At 44.1% G+C, this 17,122-nt stretch overlaps 1 protein-coding gene across 1 annotated transcript in view; it reads right to left on the bottom strand.

The window, feature by feature from the left end:
- Window positions 1-15,310, bottom strand: part of LOC115172874 (zinc finger protein ZIC 4) — a 150,515-nt gene extending 135,205 nt beyond the window's left edge. Inside the window, exon 1 of the mRNA XM_029730710.1 lies at window positions 15,125-15,310. The gene's annotated coding sequence lies outside the window, so the exon portion shown is untranslated. The remainder of the gene's footprint in view (window positions 1-15,124) is intronic.
- Window positions 15,311-17,122: the final 1,812 nt, after the last annotated feature.

Below are 17,122 nucleotides of genomic sequence, written 5' to 3' on the forward strand. Positions count from 1 at the left end.
ATAGTCAGACAGATAGTTAGACAGACAGATAGTTAGAAAGACAGATTGTCAGACAGATAGTTAGTCAGACAGATAGTTAGACAGACAGATATATAGTTAGACAGACATATAGTTAGTCAGACAGATAGTTAGACAGACAGATAGACAGACAGATAGACATATAGTTAGTCAGACAGATAGTTAGACAGACAGATAGTTAGTCAGACAGATAGTTAGTCAGACGGATAGTTAGACAGACAGATAGTTAGTCAGACAGATAGATAGTTAGACAGACAGATAGTTAGTCAGACAGATAGTTAGACAGACAGATAGTTAGTCAGACAGATAGTTAGACAGACAGATAGTTAGTCAGACAGATAGATAGTTAGTCAGACAGATAGTTAGTCAGACAGATAGTTAGTCAGACAGATAGATAGTTAGACAGACAGATAGTTAGTCAGACAGATAGTTAGACAGACAGATAGTTAGTCAGACAGATAGTTAGACAGACAGATAGTTAGTCAGACAGATAGATAGTTAGTCAGACAGATAGTTAGTCAGACAGATAGTTAGTCAGACAGATAGTTAGACAGACAGATAGTTAGTCAGACAGATAGTTAGTCAGACAGATAGTTAGACAGATAGTTAGTCAGACAGACAGACAGATAGACAGATAGTTAGACAGACAGATAGACAGATAGTTAGTCAGACAGATAGTTAGTCAGACAGATAGTTAGTCAGACAGACAGACAGATAGACAGATAGTTAGACAGACAGACAGACAGATAGTTAGTCAGACAGACAGATAGTTAGACAGACAGATAGTTAGTCAGACAGATAGTTAGTCAGATAGTTAGACAGACAGATAGTTAGACAGATAGTTAGTCAGACAGATAGTTAGACAGATAGTTCGTCAGACAGATAGTTAGCCAGACAGATAATTAGACAGACAGACAGATAGTTAGTCAGACAGATAGTTAGTCAGACAGATAGTTAGTCAGACAGATAGTTAGACAGACAGATAGTTAGTCAGACAGATAGTTAGACAGACAGATAGACAGATAGTTAGTCAGACAGATAGTTAGTCAGACAGACAGATAGTTAGACAGACAGATAGTTAGTCAGACAGATAGTTAGTTAGTCAGACAGATAGATAGTCAGACAGATAGTTAGTCAGACAGATAGTTAGTCAGACAGATAATCAGACAGATAGTCAGACAGATAGTTAGACAGACAGATAGTTAGAAAGACAGATAGTTAGTCAGACAGATAGTTAGACAGACAGATAGTTAGACAGACAGACAGATAGACAGATAGTTAGACAGACAGATAGACAGATAGTTAGTCAGACAGATAGTTAGTCAGACAGATAGTTAGTCAGACAGACAGACAGATAGACAGATAGTTAGACAGACAGATAGACAGATAGTTAGTCAGACAGATAGTTAGTCAGACAGATAGTTAGTCAGGCAGATTGTCAGACAGATAGTTAGACAGACAGATAGTTAGTCAGACAGATAGTTAGTTAGACAGACATAGTTAGACAGATAGTTAGTCAGACAGATAGTTAGACAGACAGGTAGTTAGACAGACAGATAGTTAGTCAGACAGATAGTTAGTCAGACAGATAGTTAGACAGACAGATAGTTAGACAGACAGACAGATAGACAGATAGTTAGACAGACAGATAGACAGATAGTTAGTCAGACAGATAGTTAGTCAGGCAGATTGTCAGACAGATAGTTAGACAGACAGATAGTTAGTCAGACAGATAGTTAGTCAGACAGATAGTTAGACAGACAGATAGTTAGACAGACAGACAGATAGACAGATAGTTAGACAGACAGATAGACAGATAGTTAGTCAGACAGATAGTTAGTCAGGCAGATTGTCAGACAGATAGTTAGACAGACAGATAGTTAGTCAGACAGATAGTTAGTCAGACAGATAGTTAGACAGACAGATAGTTAGACAGACAGACAGATAGACAGATAGTTAGACAGACAGTTAGACAGATAGTTAGTCAGACAGATAGTTAGACAGACAGGTAGTTAGACAGACAGATAGTTAGTCAGACAGATAGTTAGTCAGACAGATAGTTAGTCAGACAGATAGTTAGACAGACAGATAGTTAGACAGACAGACAGATAGACAGATAGTTAGACAGACAGATAGACAGATAGTTAGTCAGACAGATAGTTAGTCAGGCAGATTGTCAGACAGATAGTTAGACAGACAGATAGTTAGTCAGACAGATAGTTAGTCAGACTGATAGTTAGTCAGACAGATAGTTAGACAGACAGATAGTTAGTCAGACAGATAGTTAGACAGACAGATAGTTAGTCAGACAGATAGTTAGTCAGACAGATAGTTAGTCAGACAAATAGTTAGACAGACAGATAGTTAGACAGACAGACAGATAGCCAGATAGTTAGACAGACAGATAGACAGATAGTTAGTCAGACAGATAGTTAGTCAGACAGATAGTTAGTCAGGCAGATTGTCAGACAGATAGTTAGACAGACAGATAGTTAGTCAGACAGATAGTTAGTCAGACAGATAGTTAGACAGACAGATAGACAGATAGTTAGTCAGACAGATAGTTAGTCAGACAGATAGTTAGTCAGGCAGATCGTCAGACAGATAGTTAGACAGACAGATAGTTAGTCAGACAGATAGTTAGTCAGACAGTTAATCAGACAGATAGTTAGACAGACAGATAGTTAGTCAGACAGATTGTCAGACAGATAGTTAGACAGACAGATAGTTAGACAGACAGATAGTTAGTCAGACAGATAGTTAGACAGACAGATAGTTAGACAGACAGATAGTTAGACAGACAGATAGGCCACTCGGCTGTTCTCTCCTAGGAAGTACTGCTGATAAGTCAGTCATTGTCTAAATAGTCTATTGTTAAAGGACAGAACATTTGATGAACAGGTTATAGTAAAACAAAACCTCTTCCAAAACAGTTATAGAAATACAGTTTGATGAATGGATGAAATATTGACTCTTAAACAGGTAATTTCCATCAGATAAGGACTCGTTAGTAGCTAGGTTTATTTTACGGTAGGTAGTCACACAAGATGGTTCTCATGAATTAGCACTGGAAGCTAGACCTCCCTGAAGGTAATCTGCATTGTGCATACATTGCAACCTTTCTTCCCCATACGAACACCAGGTGAACCACTTACAGCTTTTACACAACCATCTCACCACACATAGGAAAATCCATAAACGTTTAAATGATGTCAAGACAACATTGTGAGGTTTCGACAAGATTTAATTTCCCACTGTTCATAGTGAAAATGGCTACATTGGCTCCTGCTACATTTCCTGCAACACCGACCCCCCCCCACGATTTTTATGACACATACAACAGCATCGTAATTATACGTGCAAACACTGCGTAAACGCTCTGCTAGAGTGGTCTATGTAATCCTTCCTCTCGTCTGTCTGCTGCTTGGCACAGTTCTAAAGGAAATATAAACATTCATGTGACAGAGCACACACCTCGTGTTCGGGCTGGTTTGAATGAGCCCGTGTAGGAGAGGGGAGCTCAGTAGGCCACGGATGGGTATACTGATGACAGACATCACTGACACATTCTCTTAACTTTTCGCTAACGCACACACTCTAATCATTCACATTTTAGTCATTTAGCAGACACTCTTATCCAGAGCGACTTACAGTAGTAATTGAGGTTAAGTGCCTTGCTCAAGTGCACATGGACAGATTTGTCACCTAGTCAGCTTGAGGATTCGAACCAGTGACCATTCAGTTACTGGCCCGACGCTCTTAACCCACTAGGCTGCCTGCCGCCCTAATGACACCTACCGCAACCGAGTCCGACGCACTTTAAACTCAGACACACTCTTAACCGACATACGCTCTGATGACACACACTTTAACCAGCAAACACTAAAACTGAGACACACTCGCTGATACTCTGTGACACACAATCTAACCGACATACACACTAGAACTGACACACAATCTAACCGACACACAGACTAGAACTGACACACAATCTAACCGACACACAGACTAGAACTGACACACAATCTAACCGACATACACACTAGAACTGACACACACTCACTGACACACACACTCTCTTAAACACACTCAGCACAACCTCCAGCTGTAGAGAAGAGACCAGGATGTCAGTGACCTGCCCCAGGAAGTCAGGGGGGATACCCTTTGAGTCTCCTAATAATGATGAACCTCCAACCTCCTCCCGAAGAGGCTTTCATTAGGTTTCAAAGGCTTCCTGGTTTTACATTACTGACCAAACACAGTGCAGCTGGACACAAGAAGTGACCAGTCTCATTGAGACACTATGGAAGCAGAAGGAGCAGAGAGGGAGTAGTGGGAGCAGAGACGTCCCGTGATGTAACCAAACATCCCAATCAAAAGGCCTGCAGGATCCAGAGGAATGCCATTGATGCGGATGTTTGGTTAAACAAGTCACAGTGGTCCCTGATGGCAGGTGTGATATTACTCAGACAGCCCAGCGGTGGAGGCAGGCTGCTTGTCTATGGTCTTGTTGGGGGTGATGAGTTCAAACGTCAAACCTCTCTCTGACTGTCTTCTGGAAAAGGTCTGGTTTCATAGAGATCGGATGATAATAAAAGGTTTTGGAAATGTTTCTGAATAGTCTACTACAGTCTCATCTACCTCAAGCCCATTTCCCTCCACTGGCGTAAAACTACCTACAAGCTGCTTGTCAATCTACAAGAGGTGTCACCAAAAACCCACAGCACATCTCCTCAATAACAACTCCATCAAAGCTCTCTTACTGGAGAGATATATATACGACCCTATGTTAAAGGATGAGCAGGCAGAGAAAAGATACCCTCCTGAATCTTATTCTAAATCCTGCCGGATGCCCCTCAAAGTGGCCCTTAAGACATGTTAAGACAAGAAGGCCCTCTGTTTCGGAATGGGCCCAAATCAATTATCATAGCAACTGTCGGTTGCTTTTTAACATGTCAATGGTCCTCTGGCTACATGCATAATTATGCAGAGTCATTGAGGTGGCCTCTGTTGCCCGCTGACAAAAACCACAGGCACGGGGTCCTATTGTCATGGGCGCATCCATCTGAAGCAAGGCCATTAGGATGGAGAGAGGATATTTGCACTTCCTCTGTGGCTCCTGGCTGCTTTTTGACATGCGGCAGAAGGACCAGGCTTTGACCAGGCTTGGTCCACCAGCCCCGGGCCGATTGAGGTGTAGATTTGGCCAGGGGGACATGGGGACCTGTCAGGCCCTGTGATGGACAGACACGGGGGCGGATGGGGGTGGTTGTTGGCCCGAGGTCCCTGAGAACCAGGGGCGATTGATGGGACAAGGTGAGGAAGGGAATTGTGGGTGCCCTGAACTCACCCTTTTGTCACAGGGGACTTTTGGGGCTGTTGGAGGGTGTTTCGGTATGTCAGGGTTTTTTGGTCCACAGCACACTTCTGTTGTCGAGCACTGAGAATATATAACTACCCCCTCCCTTTGCTCACAGATACTGCGCACACAAACACAAGTACAGTAACTGTACATGCAGTTGAATGTGCTAAAGAGCCTACTGCAACCCATTAGTGATGTCCTCAGAAGTAAAGAAAACAGGCAAATAGGGGAAATGGATATGCCTGATGTTGTTATCTCCCAATCTCACATCCTAGTCCTTAGTAAAGGCCTCAGATGCCCACTCAGGGGTGTGTGTATAGGAGTTTGTGCACAGGTGAGAGAGCAACTCAAATAAAACAGAATTTATTATAGATAGTAACATAAACTATACATATAACTCTCTACCACAACGAAGAAACATCCTAACACCCTAAACCTGGTATGAAAGCTAGAGTCCCTTCAGTTCTGTATGAACACATAAACACAAGAGCCTGTCAGTCTGCATCTCCCCACATGTAACATATACGCTTGTCGCTGCACTCCACACTTTCCAGCTCCCAGTGTTGTGTTGGAATGCTGACGGGGAGATAAAGAAATCTTGATTTGATTAAGCACCAGTGTGTAGGGGCTGGGTGCCGCACGGGGCAGAGGTTTGGGGTGGGTGTTCAGGGAGACCGGCGAGGGGGGAGAGGGAGGACTAGGAGATGGGGCAGGGGGGTTACCTGTGGGCCTGTAGCCTACTGGGCGTAATTTGGAGCAGACTGCTTCCAATGTGTTCATTAGGTTGTGATTGGGAGCCGAGCGCAGGTGGGGAGGGCTCGCCCGGCTTATGCTGAATAGTCCTTATTGTGCTCAGCATAAAACGCCATCTGTTTTGGTTGGGGAGAGAGGAGAGGTGCGGGGGATGGAGGGGGGGGCTACTACCGGGGAAAAACTCTGCTCTTTTTCGTCTCCATTTTGGACGACCCCCGGTGGGGGTTGGAGAATGAGGAAGATACAGAAAGAAGAAGAGAGAGGGGAAGAGGGAGGGAGTGATGTACTAATTGTGTTTCTGATCCATGTATTGTTCCTATTTATGAATTGAGTGATACAAAATGTAATCGAACAAAAAAAAATATGCCTATAAATCAAGGCCCCAATTGTCAGTGACTGTCACACAAAACTCATCCCCCTATCTCTTGTAAACCACTGACCGGCAATTTCAGCCGAAGGAGTTTGATTGCCCTTACAAAAAACTATTTGTTGCGGCAAACTTCCTGCAGGTTTGTGGCAAATTTGCAGCAAACTAAATAGACGGGTTGGTTGTTTAGGAACAAAACCAACACGTGCGCAACTATGGGGCAAAACAGACAGGGTTGGCTTAGATTGTTGACAACATGTAAACTGTATCTGGATATCATAGGGTGAATGCACCAATTTGTAAGTCACTCTGGATAAGAGCGTCTGCTAAATGACTTAAATGTAAATGTATTTTGTCTCCAATGTTTATTGAAAACAGATAAATAAATTGGCACAATGAGCACTTTTTGTCTCAAATACATCGGTACAGTTGTTGGTTAGCTAGCTAGTGAATTTTAGCCATATTAGGATAGACATGATATCAGTCAAAACACCTCAAAACAAGACATGGTATCAAGAATGGTATCAAGATGAAATTGGCTGAAATGAGCCACCTTCAATTCCCCACATGGCAGCTTTTTGTAATGGTTGATAGCTATTTGGCCATCCAGAATCACCCATGGAAGCGTGCACACCGTTTTCGTGATGTTGTCAGCTAACCCATCTATAGTGTGCCACAAAATAGTGCCAGAAGTTTGCAAATGTTTGCCACTAGTGATGTATCTGTGGAAAACCTTTGGCAACAATAGTGGCAAGTTCGCCAGAGGTTTTTTTCTGGCAAACAATTCCCTCAAGATTCTATTTTAATCTGTGGCAACAATATTTATTGCCACTAGTAGTGACAAACAGAAGTTGTTTTTGGTGAACACATGAGTTCCAAGACCAGTAACCGTAGATGACCAGTCAAGGGGAGAAGAAAAATCTGTTGGAAAATGGAAACAAAGTTATCTAGCTACCTACCGAAGTTGTCAAGTGAGTGTCTAGCTTATTAATGAAACTTCCTAATCAACTTTAAAATTGTGTTAGATAATTGATGACTGGTTAGCAATGTCATGTTTTATGGGAAAGAGTGAAACATATTTTGTTGCTGTATCAGTTTCAGTCTGTCAGCTAGTGGCTAGCGCTTAGTTAGCTGGCTAACATTAGCTATCATATTTTGCACAATTGATGTGATAGCTAGCTAGCTAACTAATGATTTGCCTAAACATGTATATTTTTAGGTGAATACTTTGCTGTCTTTTAGCTAATACCAATAATATTCATGTCAATATGTTAGCTTCACTGTTCAGTTACGTGTTAGCTAGTTAGCACAACATGGTAGCAACAGCAAAGATTTTTATAACTAACCCAAGGTAGGCCACAGCCTGTCATTTCCAATGGGAGAAAATTAACCATAGTGGGCAGAACAAGCAAGGGTGTTGTCAGAGCCAAGCACGAGCTAGCGAGATCCTATTGGCACGTTCTAGCATGTATTTGCATATTTCCGTTAGGGAACGCCTACTCTATGACGTGTGTGTGTGTGTGCAATACCTCAATTCGCCCTTGCACTCCTAAAGAATGCCATTTTTTAGTCTACAAAAATTTGTTCACTCTGTTAGTGACAGATTCTAATTTTGAAAACAGAAAACTGTATTGATAAAATTAGCAGAATGTTGACCAAAATCTATCTTCTCCCACTAACGGCCACAGGGCTTCCTTTCATCACCATATTTGGTAGTGAGTGGAAATGCCAACCGGATGCTTCACATTTTTACATCCGGTGAAATATCTAGCTCATTGTTCTATCTGTGGCAACAGTATGAACTGTCTTGACCTCAAAGCAAAAGCACCTAACCATGGTGTTTGAAGAGGATGTATTGGAAGGAGGATGCATCAATAAATACCCTGGAACGATGTTTGTGGTGCACTCACTCATTACACTTTTTTAAGCGATAAATCGTCTTCAAGCTTAATAAGGTAGATAAGCAAATGCATGTAGTATTCTCATAAATGTAGCCTATACGTGAATTCTTTGTAACAATTGCTTTAAACTAGTACCTAGCTCATCTTGACCATGTGTTACACCTTCTCTCTTTCATAAGCAATCAGTTACAAGTAAAAAAATACAGATTGAGGCCTTCAATCAAGCTGAGGACAGAGAAATATGTGTGCACCAGGTCAGTGTTTCTTGCATGCATGACTTTGAGATGTAAATGAACACTAATTCATTTTGGAAAAATAATATCGATTGCCATATTAGGCATAACTCAATTTTATGTCGCTTTTCTACCATCCAAGCCTTATACACCTGAGTCAGGAAGAAGAGACAACTAGTAGACAACTGTCTCTTAGGGATGAAGTCCCCAGTCTAGATTGAAGATCCTAATTGGTTCAATAGTTTGAATCAGTTGTGTTGAGGCTTGGCTGGAGAAAAACATTTGTGTACTGTGGATCTCTAGGAACAGTAGGTCACATATTTAAAGGTAGATTTGGTCGGCCTAAGTCCCAGTTTATGCTAGCTACATGTTTTGTTTATACAGCTTTTATACAAGGCAGAAACAATGTTTCCTTGCTGTAAAACATATAGAACGCCAGTTTCAGGGAGAAGGAAAACAACATCAAGGCAACTTTGTAACAGCTGACCCTGTTTTTCCAAAACCAAACCCATCCATTGGCTTCTGAGTCTACCTTTTAAGATGCCAAAATAGAAAATGTTTTCAGTGATTGTTTTCAGTATCCTAATGTTGATTTTGTTTTGTGTTTTCTGATTGTTTCAGTTCATGCATTCAACAAGCTTTGGACGAAGGACTTCCACAGGTCCGCTGTCTCCAAAGACAGCAGTTCTGAACTGGGTTTGATTTTGTTTTTGTTTTCATTATTTCAGTTTTGTTCGTTCTCTTTTTAACATCCATTGGTTGAAAGCTCATTGTTCAGTTATCACTTGGCACGTGTAAATTCTGTAGTTGCCCCTTCAAACCTAATCCTAAAATCAAATCAAAGTTTATTGGTTGTGTACACAGATTTGCAAATGTTATGGCAGGTGCAGCGAAATACTTTGGTTTCTAGCTCCAACACTGCAATAGTAAAAATGATACACACATAATCCATAACAACAACAAAAAATAATGTGTTATATTGGATGCAGTATATAATGTGTTATATTGAATGCAGTATATACATATAAAGTGGGTGAAACAGTATGTAAACATTAACGTGACCAGTGTTCAATGACTATGTACATAGGGCAGCAGTCTCTAAGGTGCAGGGTAGAGTACCGGCTGGTAGCCGGCTAGAACAGTGACTAAGGCTCATACAAGGCCGGCTAGTGGTGACTGTTTAACAGTCTGGAGATAAAAGCTGCTTACTCAGTCTCTTGGTCCAAGCAAAGCTGTTTGCACCTGTACTGTCTCCACCTTCTAGCGGGGTGAACAGGCAGTGGCTCGGGTGGCTGAGGTCATTTTACATTTTAGTCATTTAGCAGACGCTCTTATCCAGAGCGACTTACAGTAGTGAGTGCATACATTTCATACATTTATTAATATTTTTTTCCATACTGGTCCCCCATAGGAATCGAACCCACAACCCTGGCGTTGCAAACACCATGCTCTACCAACTGAGCCACACACATATCTTCTTGGCCTTCCTGTGACACCGGATGCTGTAGATGTCCTGGATGGCAGGCAATTCTCTCATGTAAATGTAGCTACATAAAAATATTAAATAAACCATTTATATTTAGGGAAATATTTAGCATGCTGATGATTTCAAGTTGTATTGGATTTATTTATTATTTGTATCTGTTAAGACATTGAATGCATGTTGTTTAGTATATTTAGTACATTTAGTATGTTTAGTTTAGTTTTCTCTGTGAGGAGCAAGTTCATATGTGATTTGGTTTATGTAGATATGACATTTCAATGTTGTTAATACACAAAGTAACCAAAAAAACGGATCTAATTTGCGTATTCGTAATGAGTTTGCAGCAAATTTAAAGCAAACAGTAGAATGATCGCCACAAGTTTCCCAGAATTGTTTGCCAGAAGTTTGCAAATTTGCAGCAACAGTTTGCCACAAAACACATTTGCGTGTGAAAATATAACCTATTTGGCCAAAGATTTGCCACAGCTGTTTGCCAGAAGCCTGTTTTTTCAGTAACGGTGTTTTGGAAGGATACTGTCAAGCTGTGGGTAGTCTGTCTCTGTGAGAAGAGAGATGAGAGAGGGAGATTGTTGATGGGGTTCCAGAGTTCATTAATAGGTCGCCAGCCTCAAAGCTGGGGATGTTTTTGGATAATCCTTTACTCTTCCTCAAAACAAGCGTACACACACTAATCTATACGCTTATGTACACATTTACCCTACTCTCTGTCTGTCTAGTCTCCTCGGCAACACATTGCTATTTATATGCACAGACCTCGAACGCACTGTCACAAATACAATAAGCGGAAAACAAAAATATTATATTTTTCTCTTTCATTCCCTCTCTTTCTCTTTTCTTTCTTTTTCTGTCACTCCGGGACCCTGGGAAGAAAGAGAAGGAGCGGCAGAGGAGGGCCGCTGCTCACGGCTCGACTTTTGAAGCGTCTTTATCGGGCCTGGCAGCGTGGTCCTGCGTGTCCAAACCTCGCCGCGCTTTTCATCCTTTGTGCTGTCCAAGGTGTGTCCAATGCACTGGGGCTTTGTGTTGGGGAGGAAGACGACACATCGCATTCTGTCTTCTGTCTCTAGCGGGGGTTGGTTGGGGGTTGGGTGCGGAGTGTAGGACGATTGGGGGGGGGGGGGACGGACAAAAAGGCAACTTATAGAGGGACCCGGCGCTTCAAAGCTGAGATGCACAAAGGACTATAAAGCGCTAGTTCATGCAGAGTTGTGCCAGATGTAATTGCGGGGTTCCCGGAGATAGGGAATCACATGCAACGCCTTGGCCCCGCCCCTGACACCATGAAAGGGCCGCGGCTAAGAGGCTTCGACGCCAAGTGAGAAGAAAAAGATGAGAAAAGTTTGGCTCACTTTGATTCGCCATAAACAACTGAGTAAATAAGCTATCCTTAAGGCCTTGTTACAAATCCACCACTTGCTGACGCAAAAAAGCAATTTCATGCAGCTTGATAGATGCTCGGTGTGAATGGCTGCCTCCGTCACGACAGGAGGGGTGGAAGCTCCGCCGGGCGACAAGTGATTCCCCTCCCTCTCCTATCTGAGCGATCGGCTTCCATGGCAGCCTCTTTCAAGTCCAAATTGGGCTTTCTACAGAAAATGATGTCGATTCATTGTTGATAATGGCAGTGGTTTGGCGGTGCAACGTTGCGACACGTCACTCAGGGACATGTAGGCCGCACTAGGTCCTGATCAACCTGCCTGCATCTTCATCTGTTTCCTGTGGCCTCCTGCGGAGATATAAGGGTGTGGAAGCGTGCATCTTTAAATATGTTCCTGGGCACAAACAATTGGCGTGGGGTTGGGGGGGGGGCAGGTAAGTTTGCGCATGCTGTGCCTTTGTGGTAGTCTATCTATTTGTGTGTAATTGGGGGTGAACGCTGATGGGTGTGGAGGAAGGGGAGGTTCCACCATCACCACCATGGGCCTGCAGATGGGGTTCCCACAGGACAGACACGCCCCTGTCTGTCTCCGAAAAGACAGAGATGATGAGCACTTTGCGCACAAACAAAAATGGCGCCGACTTCGTCTTCCTCGCCCCGACCTGACTTTAGAGCACTACGGTCCTACGCTGTTCGCCTATTGTCTCTCCACAGGTCTACTGGAGACATGGTAACTCCCACTCGGAAGGTGTCCAGTCCACACACTTGATGGGTCAAGAGCCAAATCTCTGACAGGATACTGTCCCCTTTGACCCTTATCTCTAATGCTATGGTGAAATAATGATGTTAAGATGCGTGCCGTTCTATTGTGACCGGGCACCCTAGGTGTTACTTCTCGGGAAAGAGTTTGGCAGCTTGTAGCCTAATAGGTGGGGGGGATTATGTAGAAGGGCCAGGGCCTAGCCTTAGAGGATCCTGCCCTTAGTACCTCAGATCCCATCTCAGGTTTACAACTCCTACTCAGCCATGGGAAAGAACTCGGCGGTACCTTCCTCCTCTATAGGCCGGTGGAATTACAATGGCTCTGTTTGGAGTGAAATCATCCCCCTTGATTAGAGTAGAAATGAAGGATCCTGTGTATTTCCAAGTGATATTAAATGGATACCTGGCAGGGCCCAGGGCAGTAAAGCCCTGCCAGGCTCTCCTTTGCATATCAATGAGCCGTACAGTGGCCCTATGAAACAGAATAATTCATCCCTCTGTATCACCGTACTAACGTCACTTTCAATGGGGGAGTCGCAACCTGCCGCGCTGACCCACGCGGGAAACAAGATGGAGGAGCAGAGCTGATACACAGAAGCACAGTGGGCCGTCACTGCCGCGGTGGAACGAGACAGAAGAGAACGCCCACGTCGTGTTTCATAATAGCATCGGCCACCCGTTAATAAAGGTGGCTAAGAATGAGGACGACATTACACTAGAAGTATAAAGAACGATATGTACGGCGTACATTTTGAGCTTCCGTTATCCAAGTTGGCTATTGGTCAGAGAGGAACACAGAGTCCAGTAGAAACTGGTAGATCAGAGCAGTGTCAAACTCAGTGGGTGGGTTCGTAGCTCGTAGCCCCACTGCTACAGCACATGTCCAGAGGAATATTTCCTCCCGGCTTCAGAGCTGTATATCATCAAAAACACCCAGCCCTGATCCACTGAGGTCACAGTACAAAGCATTAGGGTTGGCTAGCAGGTCTTAGGGGTCAGGGGTCAGCCTATCCCAAGGGTAACGCATCTCACTCACCCCTCATCTCCAAAACGAACTCAGCCCCCCTACCAACCAACCCTGCTCAACCACTCGTCTCCAAGTTCCCCCCGATGCTCCCATGCGACCCCATGCCCTTCTCTGTCGGGCAGCCGGGGTGCAGGGGTGGAGGGGGCATCAGGGTGGGTCACTTGGAGCCCCCGGTACATAATAGCCAGACTGGTTCTTTCCCAGACCCAGTCAGGGACACAGTGGGGGGGGGCAGTAATGATGCATAAGGGGAGAACACATCCAGGGGGGGGTAGCTTCCACTTCTTCAGTATTTCATAAAAATCTGTTCTCACATATTGGTGCAATTCAAATATGAGTGAGAGAGGGGTTTACCCCATGAGAGACAATTAGCCATAACCCAATGACCCTGCTACCACAGTTCATGTACATACACAGTCAAAAACAGTCCATCCTATCCCCCTCATCACTCGGCTTAACAGAACAGGAAGACAAGCCCCAATAGGATAAACCGCCTGTTTGTTTTGAGATAAAAAAAAGAAAAAAGTTCTCCACACTTTCATCCATGAGTTTTGACCATCAGTCTACCTTGCATTTCAACACTTTGAGAGGAGAAATACTCAGGCGCTACTTCATCGAGCACAACAACAAAGCACAGCACAACGGCAATGAATGCAAGGTAGACTGGATTAGTCTATCTTCTGCTACTCTTGGCCTGAATTGATCTGTCTGCGAATGTGCTTATTTTTGCTTGATAAAGACAAAGCGATGGGGTTAAAACCATTGATGCAGGAAATCCAAAAACCTCCTTCCCCTTGTCCGCCCAATCAACCATTGATAACGTCTCTCTTCCCTCTCTCCCTGGCCCTTCTCTAGATACACATAGAGCTGGGCACTAGTCCTACACAATGAAGCCTACTGCACGGCCCTCCATAAGGTTGCGCGCACAAGATTAAGGAACACAGTTACACGTATCTTAAAAGGGCTTTTACCCTTGTACTTGTTTCAAGCGGAAGGAATAGGGAAAAACAGCAAACTGCAATCCAGTCTAAGGCAGAATATTAAGACGTTTTAGTGTGGGCTGCGGCAGTTAAACATATGCATACAACATGTTGGGGCTGGGGACCCCCTGCCAGGGCCAGGCACGACAAAGCCTCTCTAACAGGAATACCTCTGGGATCGCTAATGATTAATTAGCTTGTGTCATTAAGTGAGGCAAATGTCACCCTAGCTTCCTGGGGAAGCTGTCACACCACATGTACTACTCTGCAAGCTTCCCTCGAGCAGCGCCGGGAGCAGAGCTCTGTTAACAAGGCACACTCTGACATCTAGTGGCCAAATACTACAGTACACCCGTTTCTACCAGCTCTCATACACATAGCAGGGTAATCGGATTCAATACACGGTACTCCCTTTTTCCTATTACATAGACGTTTGTAGACGTGAAAAATGACACTACAATACAACAGCAAGAGAGACACAGATGCACCCGCTGGACTAATCCCTGGTGTAAAGAGGCTTGCTACACTCAGGCAGTAAACATGAGGAGTTGGTGACCTTTGACCTGGAAGTGCCACTCACCCCGACAGTGATGCATTATTACTGTCAGACTGGGACGACCTGACACATGATGTCTCTGTACACACCAGGGGTGCTATGTGGTGAGCCTGGCGCTATCATAACATTGCTAGTACATATGACTTATACACTTTAGCAAATCTGTCTTTTTTAGGATATAGCTTAAGTCAATGAATTCAATCAAATTATATGTATTTTTAAGTACAGTAATGTTATACTTAAATCCAGAGTTTCTACTGATTGTTTTTAAAAGTATTCTTACCAGGTCTCCAAAATATCCGCTTGGTTTTGAGGTTTTGCGTTTGAAGACTTCCACGGGTCTTAGATGAACTGCCAGTGGACCATTTGGAAAAGTTCTCGATATTCATGCACCAAGGCCTTTCTTTCCATCTATTAGCATTGAACCGGTGTCTGTCTGTCTGCTCTATCCACTGCATCCCCTATGTCCCTATGAGCTGAACTGCTGGCCGGTGTTGGCCGTCTGGTCTGTTAAGACTGGAGTCCAACAGAGTGTGAGAAGATGGCCCCTCATTTCCAAACCATGATGAGGGGAATGAGGAGGTAGCCAGGGAGAGGCATTAAACACACAACTTAGAGAAGCTTAACTGGGGACACACATCCGCCCATGCCCACGCTTACACAACACACACACACACACACACACCGCTCTCTCTCTCACACATACACGCCGCATGAACACACATGCACATACAAAGGCACACCTGTCAGTGCCTTTCCACTGCATGAGCACGAGCAAAGAAGCCTGGCCCTCCCTCGGCCTCTCTGTATGTGGTAGTCCATGTCTGTTTTATATAAGAAGATCAATCCCCCCTTTCTCATCTATAACCCGGAAATAATTGCATGAGCAATTTCACATTTACGCAATGCGTTTGGACACACATGGATTGTTTCTCTGTCTCTCCTTTATATTTCTCTGTTTCACGCTTCTTCTTTTTTTCCTTCTTCTCTTCTCTCTCTTTCCTTCTTTCTCCCTCTCTTTCTTTCTCTTGCTCATGCATACACAGAATGTGAAAAGGCAGGAGCCTGAATCTGACCCATGTGGCCACAGTCCCCGACCCATCTTATTAGCACCGGCAGTTCAAAGCTCAACCCTGGGTCTCTAGATGCAGAGTACGGGGGAAAAACAGACTTTTCCCTCTATCCTCAATTTGTTGCCGCTCGTAGTCTAAGAGACTTCCTGAAGTCAGGAAGCATAAAGTGTAACGCGTATCCTTCAGTGCGCTGTTTGTGTGTGTTGGTATTTATGAAAGACTCACACAGACAGCAGTATATATCTGTGTTCTTGCAAAGTCTCTGTGTGTGTTTCTTGTGTGCTTCTTGCTCAAGGCGGGGGGCCAGGGGCCCAGCCAGGAGACTCCTCGTTATACTGGTGTGTTGGTCTGTGACGTCCATTTCCAGGGGAACTCTGTCAGATAGAAAGATTTAATTAAAGAGCACTTTGCTCCAGAGTGGTGCCCTCTCTTTGGAGCCCTTCCCCACAACACTGCTTGTCTAAAATTAATTAGCTTGGGGCCTTTGGTGGTGGAGCGGGCAGATCCTCAATGGTCAATGGGAGGAATCGTCTGTCCGTGAATGGAGGCCTCCCATCTGAGAGGACACTTTATTTTTCTACACTTGAGGTTTGTTGCCTTTTGTGACCATTATCCCATTCACTTTCATGCAGCTGTGGCCCCTCTAAAAAACTCTTTGTGCTTCCTCCATGAATACGGCGAATGTGTCCATGGCAGGTAGCCCTTATAGCAAGTTAATCTCCTGAAAGAGCCCCATACAAGTACTTTTAAATTCTCCCTTGGCCACTGAGGGCTGTCATCAATCGGGCACTTCTCTCCTTTGTGGGCCGGGCCCACTTGCGTGAATGTGAAGCATGGCCGGTGACAATGGCTGCCAAGTGTGGCGAAGTAATCACCTTCTGGGGAAAACACAAGTAATTACTTCTAAACTGTTTGGGCTCTGGAGACAAACGGCATTGTGGTGAGCAGAAGAAGTGAATGGGTCCTTTTCAGGGGCAGTGGTGTGACGCTCGCTCTGTGAACCTCCTGTTTATCTGTTTGTTTATGGATACAGCTCTCTTTAGCCACTGCCCCTCACAACCACAGTAATAGGGGACATGCTGGATGTGTGTGTGTGTGTGTGTGTGTGTGTGTGTGTGTGTGTGTGTGTGTGCGTGCGTGCGTGTGTGCGTGTGTGTGTGTAATGGAGTCATTTGTAAAGTTCATATTTAGTTTAGAGTGATCAGCAC

This window comes from Salmo trutta, chromosome 3 (assembly GCF_901001165.1).
Source record: "Salmo trutta chromosome 3, fSalTru1.1, whole genome shotgun sequence".
NCBI lineage: Eukaryota > Metazoa > Chordata > Actinopteri > Salmoniformes > Salmonidae > Salmo > Salmo trutta.